Source organism: Adiantum capillus-veneris, chromosome 3 (assembly GCF_014529385.1).
Source record: "Adiantum capillus-veneris isolate H3 chromosome 3, ASM1452938v2, whole genome shotgun sequence".
NCBI lineage: Eukaryota > Viridiplantae > Streptophyta > Polypodiopsida > Polypodiales > Pteridaceae > Adiantum > Adiantum capillus-veneris.
The window spans coordinates 84,290,682-84,300,197 of NC_140933.1; positions in this window are offsets into that span (position 1 = coordinate 84,290,682).

The window sequence follows — 9,516 nt, forward strand, 5'->3', positions numbered from 1 at the left end:
GCAAGAACAAGGCATTGACTTTGATGAAGTCTTCTCTCCGGTGGTCAAGATGACTACATTGAAATGCTTTCTTGCATTGGTTGCCATATTAGATTTGGTGTTGCACCAAATGGATGTCAAGACAGCGTTCTTGCATGGTGATTTAGATGTGGAAATTTACATGCAGCAGCCAGAAGGGTTTGTTGAGAAAGGCAAGGAAGATTGGGTATGCCAGTTGTTAAAGAGTCTTTATGGCTTAAAACAATCACCGAGGGCATGGTACCATAAATTCCACAAGTTTATGCTTTCTCAAGGCTACAAACGTAGTGAGTTCGATCACTGTCTATATACAAAGAAGGCTAAGGATGGTAGTTGGCTGATCCTTATTTTGTATGTGGATGACATGTTGATTGCTGGCAAGCACTTGGAAGAAATTTCAGCTTTGAAGTCAAAGATGGCAAAATCGTTTGACATGAAAGACATGGGTGAGGCAAGTCATATACTTGGTATGCGCATTGAGAGAGACAGATCAAAGAAGTTGATTTGGTTATCTCAAACAGAGTATATTGACAAGGTTTTGCAACGTTTCAATATGGAGAAGGGAAAGGCACTGAGTGTTCCATTGCCACCATATGTGAAACTTAGAAAACAAGATTGTCCTGTGTTTGAGGAAGAACAGGCTGAAATGGATAAGATTCCATATGCGTCTGCAGTGGGTAGTTTGATGTATGTAATGATTGCTACTCGCCCAGACATTGCATTTGCAGTGGGAGTAGTAAGTCGATACATGTCAAACCCAGGCAAGAAACATTGGGAGGCAGTGAAAGGAATATTGAGATACCTGAAAGCTACAAAGAGTATGCGTATATGCTATGGGAGTCACGAGCTAAGTGTAAAGGGTTTTACAGACTCAGATTATGCAGGTGACTTAGACAACCGAAGGTCTACGTCAGGGTATGTCTTTACATTGGCTGGTGGAGCAGTATCATGGCGTTCTAGATTACAAGATTGTGTTACTCAGTCTACTACAAAGGCTGAATATGTTGCAGCATCAGAGGCATGCAAAGAATCAATTTGGCTTAATCGACTAGTAACAGATTTGGGAATCAAAGAAGAGATGCCTGTGTTATATTGTGATAGTCAAAGTGCTATACAATTGGCTCGCAATCCAGTTTATCACTCAAAGACAAAGCATGTGGATGTGAAGTATCATTTCATCAGGGAAATGCTCGAGGATAAGCAACTTCAACTTATCAAAGTTCACACCACAGAAAATCCTGCTGATCTACTTACAAAAGGACTTCCCTCAGAGAGCTTTGCGCATTTTCGCAAGCAGTTAGGTGTAGGGTAGTACATCACTTCTCTACATCTCTTGTATATTAGCTTGTATAGTAGCTTCTCTCACACTTAAAGTACCACATTGGACTTTAAGTGGGAGGTTGTTGGGGTATAAAGCCCAATGTGGTCGCCCAGGTAAGTGGGCGGGCTGCCAGGTATGTACACATATTCTTTTGTAAAAACCTAATAAGAACTCACTATGCTCTACACATTACAGTAGAGCGAGTTCACCATATCGTCGTGCTCTTCTTCTCACACTCTCTCTCGCGTCGCACTTCCGCTCGTACTCCTTCAGAGGGTTGCCATTTGATGGGCTTTGATAGTCTTTTTGACAGGTATAAAATGAGCTTGTTTACTGAACCTGTCTACTATCGTCCATATTCCCATATTCCCATGGATAGACTTAGGCAATCCAAAGATAAAATTCATGGATATGCTCTCCCACGATGAATTAGGGATTGGCAAAGGTTGAAGCAATCCAGGTTGCTTCCCTCTATCAAACTTCGTCTTTTGGCATACCACACATTTAGAAACATACTATTGTATGTTTGCTTTCATGGTAGGCCAAAAGAAATATGTTTCAATCCCCTTTAGGGTAGACTGAATCCCTCTATGCCCTGCATAAGGAGGAGCATAAGATTCATACATTACTTTCTCACGTAGTGAGCTAGTGAGGCATAGTCTATTGCTATAGAGAAGATAACCATCTTGTAAAGTAAATGGTTCCTCTTTCTTCCCTAGTGCAAGGGCTGAAATCACATCTCTAAAATCGGGATCAATAGCATACTCATCTATCATAGAAGATAGATCATTGCGAGTTGCTATGGAAGCCGCATTCACTCTCGGCCTTCTTGAGAGTGCATCAGCTACTTGATTATGCTTGCCAGCAATGTGAGCAATATGAAAATGAAATTGCGAAAGAAAGTTTGCCCACCTCATTTGTTTGTTGAAGAGCTTGGTCTACGTCATGAAGTACTTAAGACTTTGGTGATCCGTTCGCAGAATGAAAGGAGTCCCCAATAAATAGTGCTTCCATGAGTCTAAGGCATGTAGACATGCGAGGAGTTCCTTTTCATATATGCCTAGAGCTTGCTCAACAGGGTTGAGCCTTCGACTTTCATAGCCTATGGCGTTCCCTTCTTGGAGCAAAACAGCTCCAAGGCAATCACCACTAGCGTCACATTGGACCTCAAATGGCTTTGAGAGATCCAAAAGTGTAAGCACAGGTTGAGAGATAAGCTTTTCTTTAAGCTTTTCAAAAGCATTGGTCTCCTTGGCAGACCATGTATACCTAACGTTTTTCTTTGTTAGGTCATGTAATGGTCCTGCAATTTGTGAGAACTTTTCTATGAAGCGTCTATAGTATGCACACATACCTATAAAGCTTCTTAGTTCATGAAGATTCCTTGGTTTAGGCCATCCTTTTATTACCTCTAACTTTGATGGATCCATTTGGATGCCATCTTGAGAGATAATGTGACCTAAATATTGAATCTCTTGCAAGAAAAATTCACTTTTCTTTCGATCAACATAAACTTTATTCTCTCCTAGAACTTGAAATGTTACGTGGAGGTGTTGCTTGTGTTCATCTAGTGAATGAGAGTAGATGATAATATCATCAAAGAACAATCAAGTAAAGGTTCGGTGAGGCCTGAACAGCTTCTCCATCAAGCGATTGAATGTGGCTTTGAGAGATCCAGAAGTGTAAGCACAGGTTGAGAGATAAGCTTTTCTTTAAGCTTTTCGAAAGCATTGTTCTCCTTGGCAGACCATGTATACCTAACGTTTTTCTTTGTTAGGTCATGTAATGGTCCCGCAATTTGTGAGAACTTTTCTATGAAGCGTCTATATTATGCACACATACTTATAAAGCTTCTTAGTTCATGAAGATTCCTTGGTTTAGGCCATCCTTTTATTACCTCTAACTTTGATGGATCCATTTGAATGCCATCTTGAGAGATAAGGTGACCTAAATACTGAATCTCTTGCAAGAAAAATTCACTTTTCTTTCGATTAACATAAAGTTTATTCTCTCCTAGAACTTGAAATATTACCTGGAGGTGTTGCTTGTGTTCATCTAGTGAATGAGAGTAGATGATAATATCATCAAAGAACAATCAAGTAAAGGTTCGGTGAGGCCTAAATAGCTTCTCCATCAAGCGGTAGAATGTGGCTGGTGCATTGGTCAAGCCCAAAGGCGTGACAATATATTCGTAAAGAACAAACGTAGTGCAAAAATGTGGTCTTTACAATGTCTTGATCAACTATCCTTATTTGATGATAGCCACTTTTTAGGTCAATCCTACTGAAGTAGGTGGACCTTGTAGCTTATGAAATAGGTCTTCTACCCGTGGAACAAGAAACCTATTCTTGATGATGATTGTATTTAGTGCTCTATAGTCGACACACATACGATACGTGCCGTCTTTCTTTTGCACTAATAGCACAGGTGAGCAAAATGGAGATGAGCTAGGCCTAACCATGCCCTTCTCAACTAACTCATGCACTTGCCACATAATCTCCTCTTGTTGAGCTCGAGAAACTCTATAAGGATGTTTATTAGGCGGTGAACTTCCTGGAAGAAGTTCAATTGCATGGTCATCATTGGCTCGTTTAGGAGGTAGTTCACAAGGGATGTCGTTAATAAAAACATCTTGAAACCCCTTGAGAAAATCGGATAACTCTAATTCCTTGTGCGTGTGTATATTTTCTTTTGCTAAAACATTAGGTTCATTTTGAGAATCTTTAACAAAAATCATGTACACGGAAATAGAGCTCTTTATTGACTTATTGAAAGCTTGAGTATGTACAATGGGTATGGTGTTACCCATTTCCTTAGCATCTATGTACGTATCTTTTTCCTTGAACCTAAAGTAGATTTTCCTTTCAGGGAATTTAACATTGGCAGCCATGCGATCAAACTGTGGTGCCCCTAGGATTACATCCTCATGCTTGAGAGGAGAGATAAAGAAGTCCTCTTTGTCCACATAGCTTTGTACGTGGAGCCTCAATTTCTCGATTAAGGGAGTGAGTGAAGCTTCTTGCCCCTTGAAAGCATCGTCTGCAGGTAGGACATCTCCCATCTCGTAAGCTTGTATGCTTAGCTTGGTGGCCAACTTTGTGGATATGAAATTGTGAGTAGAACCAGGTTCAAAAAGAGAATAAAAGCATCATGTTCTCTTACCTTTCCCCAAGCATAGGATAGAGGAGATCCTTTCTGGTGAGTTTCCTCCTCTTGTATTTCAGCCAATGTAGCTCTAGGAGGTTCATGGCGGGTGTTCTTTTGGGGACAAGCTTGGTACGTCCTTGCTCGCCGCACTTGAAACAACGGTTATGCTTGCGATAATGATCAAGCTCTTCAGGAGAGAGTTTGTTTTTGCCTTTGTAAACTCCCTTCTCCTTAGCTTTGTTGGAATTGCCCTTAGGAGACTTTTGGATAGTGTCCTTCCTCTTAGGCTCATTGGAACCCTTGTTTTTCGTGGGCTTAGAATTTCTTTTAGCCCCTGTTTGGAAATTGATTTGAGAAGCCACCATAGTATGGTGTATAATCGCCGATATGGTGCGTGCCCTTTGGGAGTTAACATACTCCGCCATTTTTTCAGTTAAGCCCGCACAAAATTGTTGTTTTTTCTCTCCAAAATCCATGTTTTTGAAGACAGTGGCTTTGAGATGTGAATCCCAAAACTTGTTTACATATTTATGAATGGATTCGTAGGGAGAGAGCTTCAAGCTTCACCATTCGGTGAGTACTTTGTCTTTGGCATCGGTGGCCAAAAATTGCTTTATAATGGAAGCTCTTAAAGCTTTCCATATTTGTGGAGCTTCACGGTTGGCCTGTAGGCTAGACCACCATTGCCTGGCGGACTTTTAAAAGTGTATAGCTACATGGCGTAGCTTAGAGGACTGTATGAAGCCCTCATCTCCAAATGCCGCATCGAATTGTTGGATAAAGGCCAAAACTTTAACCGTAGCAGCAAAGGTGTCATCGTAGGTAAGGAAAGAGATGCTCTTCCCTCCCTCTTCGGACTTCTTGAGCTTGGACGACCTCTTCCGCGTGGCATAGGATTTCCTATGGCCTCTTCTTTTTGATGGTTCGAAAGTTGCACCATCGCTTTCTTTAGAGGATGAAGAATTTGAGGAAGATGGAGAAGAGGATGACCTCTTTCTCGCCCTTTTCTTGCCTTGATCTTCTTTGTCTGCACCATTAATTTCATAAGAGGAAGTGGATGAAGAAGATGGAGAAGAGGGTTTCCTCTTTCTCGCCTTTTTCTTCTCTTGCTTTTTGTCACCCCTCTTTGAATTATGGTGTGGAGAAGTGTGTGATGGTATTCTCCGTTTTGGAGGTGATGGAGAGTGTTTAGCGCGCAGTCTTCAAGGAGCCATCTCCATCGAGGTGGCAGGAGACTCATTTCTTTCTCGTTCCTTCGGTGGGGGCTCTTGAGTTCTCCTTTGAGAAGGGGATGCGTCATCAAGGAGCAAATTTTTGAGCCCTTTATATGGATCCTCTTCTTCTTCCCAAATCGGACAGAGGCCTCTTTTGGGAGTCTCACAAGGAGGATTCCTAGGTACTCTCTCGTCATGGTGGGGAGTTTGGAGAATCCCATGAGCACGAAGCTGCCATTGCATTTCACTTTGGAGGGATGGATTGCCCATGGCTTGTTGAAGCCTAGAAACAAGGTAGTTAACAAGCATAGGGGCATCATTAGTAGCCTACTCATTAGCAAAATCAAAGTTATCAACATTAATTTCACTCTCTTTACTATTGTCAGCCATTCTAACAACTTTTAGGTGTACTTTGGCACTTTAAGCCCTAGTTGCTACTCCTCTTTACCCCTTTAGAAAAGCACTCAAGCTAGTGTACCCATGGCTCGAATACCATTAATTGCAAGGAATAGAAGAGAGGGTCGTTCAACTGGCTCCTGTCAAGATTCTAATAGCTCAATAGTGGTTAAGCCGTAGGCAAACCCCGTAGGACTCCACTATTAAGACCATAGCTCTCGACGATGATCCCCTGTTATCTGCACGAAGGCAGGTGCACTGCAAGGTTGAAAAATCCCTATTCTACTTACTCATTTGCAATTAATAATAACAACCATTTATAGCTAGCTTGAGGACCTCCCTTCTTGAGCAAGAAAAGAGAAACCTTGTGCTCTAATACCAATGTAACATTTAATGGCCTAGTAACTTGTGTGTAGACGAAAATAGCATGAACATAGTGAGCATTTCATTAGAATAGGTTCCTAATGAGCATAACAAGAGTGCTTGGGTGGAGAGCGCAACAAAAAATATAACACCTAGTTAGATAGCATGAACAATACTTCAAAAGAGAGTAAATGTAAGCTATTGACAACAGTTGAGGACCGGATTTACATGGAGCCGGTCCACCTCCAAAAGGCTTTGTATTATGGTTTCTCCCATCAAGAGAGACATTTTACAATACAATTCTTTGTGTTCCTTCAATACTAGCTAGTGCAATGAAGATGGAAGCTTCAAGCACTAAGCAAAACACTTATAAAAAACACAACATCAATTCCCTCACAGTCTCAGACCCAAGACCTCACACACCTTCAAAGATGGTGAGAGCTAGCGGGGTATGAGAGTAGATTGAGAGGAAGAAGGAGTAGTCTTACGAGAAATATGTACATCTCCTCACATAATCACTCATATTAGCATAGCATAGCTTAGTAATTAGCATGGTAGAGGAGATGAGCATGCATTGAAGCTTGGCTCTTGGTTGGATTTGCATCACAAAGCCAATAGTTGTTGGTGTAGGCCTTCCTTCTCACAAGCTTGGAGTAGGTGATAAGTTTTCCATTAAAGCTTGAGAAGGAGAGAGAGAGTCTTCTTGCTTCACACATGAGCTTGTGTGAGTGTGTATGCAATAATGCCCTTGAAAATTCAACCCCCTCTCTCCCTTGGTCGACCCTTCTTGCTATTTGCTCATGCTATCACCCCATTGGACCTCTCTAGGCTTAGCCAATAGGATTTAAGGAGCATAAGTGATAGCCTTCCGACATGTGTCCCCCTTTCCCCTTTTGTGAGAGCTTTAAGTAATTAATTAATGCAACTAAACTCTCATTTTGTCTCCTGGCCAATAGGAATCAGGCAAGCCATTGGGCTGCTGAATGCTCATTGGACCCCTTGGGAGACTGTGCAATAGTCTTCTAGAGAGCTTAATTCTTATTGGTTCTTTTATTAAGAGTTTTTAAATTAATTAAACTAGATTTACTCTAGCCTAATTCTCATTGGTCCACCTCCATGGCCATCCAATAGGATTTGAGTACACCTTGTGGGCATCTGGCCTAGGGAGCTGACATGTGTCCCTCATTCCCTTTGTGTAAAGGAGGCTTGTGAGTGAGTGTGTGTGTGTGTTTCTCTCTCATCCCCTAGTTGCAAGGCTTGCCCCCTCCTTTGTAGGAGTTGTGAAGACTTTTGGTACACACACAAAGCATCCAATATTCCTAAGCTTTTGACCTTTAGACACAACCTTTGAATTTTGGAACCTTAGCATTTTGGAAGTATTAATGGGCTGGACCTTAGGGTCTTTAAATCCCATTGTTGCACATTGCTCTTTTGCAGATGGCCCCCCCTCTGGATCCCTATTTTCCCACCTTTGGATCCCTACTGTGGCGGGTCTGCCAGCTTACCCAATATTCTAGCTTTTTCTCCCCTGGCACTTCCCCATATTTAATGATCAGTTTAACATGAGAAAATTATTTAGGAGAATTAGATATTAGTTATTATGACGTTTGAAATCATAGTCATCCTCGACTATGGGGTAGAGAAGATAAAGCCTATTCATTAGTCCTTTTTCTAGCGGGTAGAGGATCCCTATGTTACCCTACGACATCATTCCAGAATGGATGACTAATCCATTTGGCGCTTGAGAGCCAAAGCTGCCACAAGCATGTCTGCACATTAGTCCTATCAATCTTCCATAGTAGAGTGACAAGCTCTACTTGGTGTTTGGGAGACGTCGTCTCTGCAAACTTGATCTAAGCATGCATACTACATTTTTGTGCACAATAAAGAAAAAGAGAGTCTTATAAGACAAAAAATATATTCATTTTAAACATTTTCACATTTGCTTACTCTAGGGAAGCATTGTAAGCATTGACAAGGTTTAGGTTATCCTTTGATAGTATGCCTTGCATCCATCTAGCATCTTCAAAAGGATAATTCTTAAACTTAATAAGATATCGTCGGATAGTCTTACCACCTCTTCCAAAACAAAAACCCAAGGAACTCCCTTCCGTACAAGCTTTGTAAAGACAACCACAAGCATGTCCCAGTCCAACCATATGCAAAATTTAGCAAATTTGGGTTCCTAAGAGTGTTTGCCAAACTCTGATTTGGATACCTAAATGAAAGCCAACAACAACTACAGAGGTGACACACAGCTAATGGTTACACGGGCTCCGATACCCATCAAAGATAGAGCAACCAAATTGGAGAGCTTATTGTTTCATCGCTCTCACAACGGTCATACTTTCACAGGAAACCTCAACATCGAATGCCAATAAGCATCGTGCTTATGCCCTCCTCATGCACATCATCAATTTTTCCATGCATTGATAGAGTATGCTTATAGGGCATTACATGGCCAACATTAGCACAATGTTGGTTCCTATGCACAGGATATACCCTAGGGTGATAAACCGTAATCCAGGAGGACTCCAACTAGGAAGGGGTGAGGCATTCTCAATGCGGACCTGACAGGCTTACACGTGTAAAAAGGGGCAATGTTTTTCATTATTTTGGGGTTTTTCATGTTTGATTGTGAGAATTTTGATAAGCACGAGTATATATGCCCTTAATTAATGTGGTGCAACACGAAACAAAGGACAAACACCAAAGATGAGCCTCTAGGTGTGTGTACATAAGTATAAATCGCAGTTTTCATGCTAAAAAAGTGAGAAAACAGAGCAACCCAACCAAAAATACTATAGATGGATGTATATAGTGGTTTATTATGCTATTTTCTAATTACTTTGATTTATGGATATTTTTTGGATCAAGTTAGCTATTTTTCTTTTTTTTTTGGTTAATTTTCTAGAGAAAAACAAAGAAAAATAGAAAAAGCAGGTGAAATGGTGACATAGTGACAAAAGAGAAATATGGGAGTGATCAGCAAGTCAACAAAAGCTTATGGTGAAGACGGGGTGCAATTATGCAAAAGTTGCGAAAAGCTCGATATCG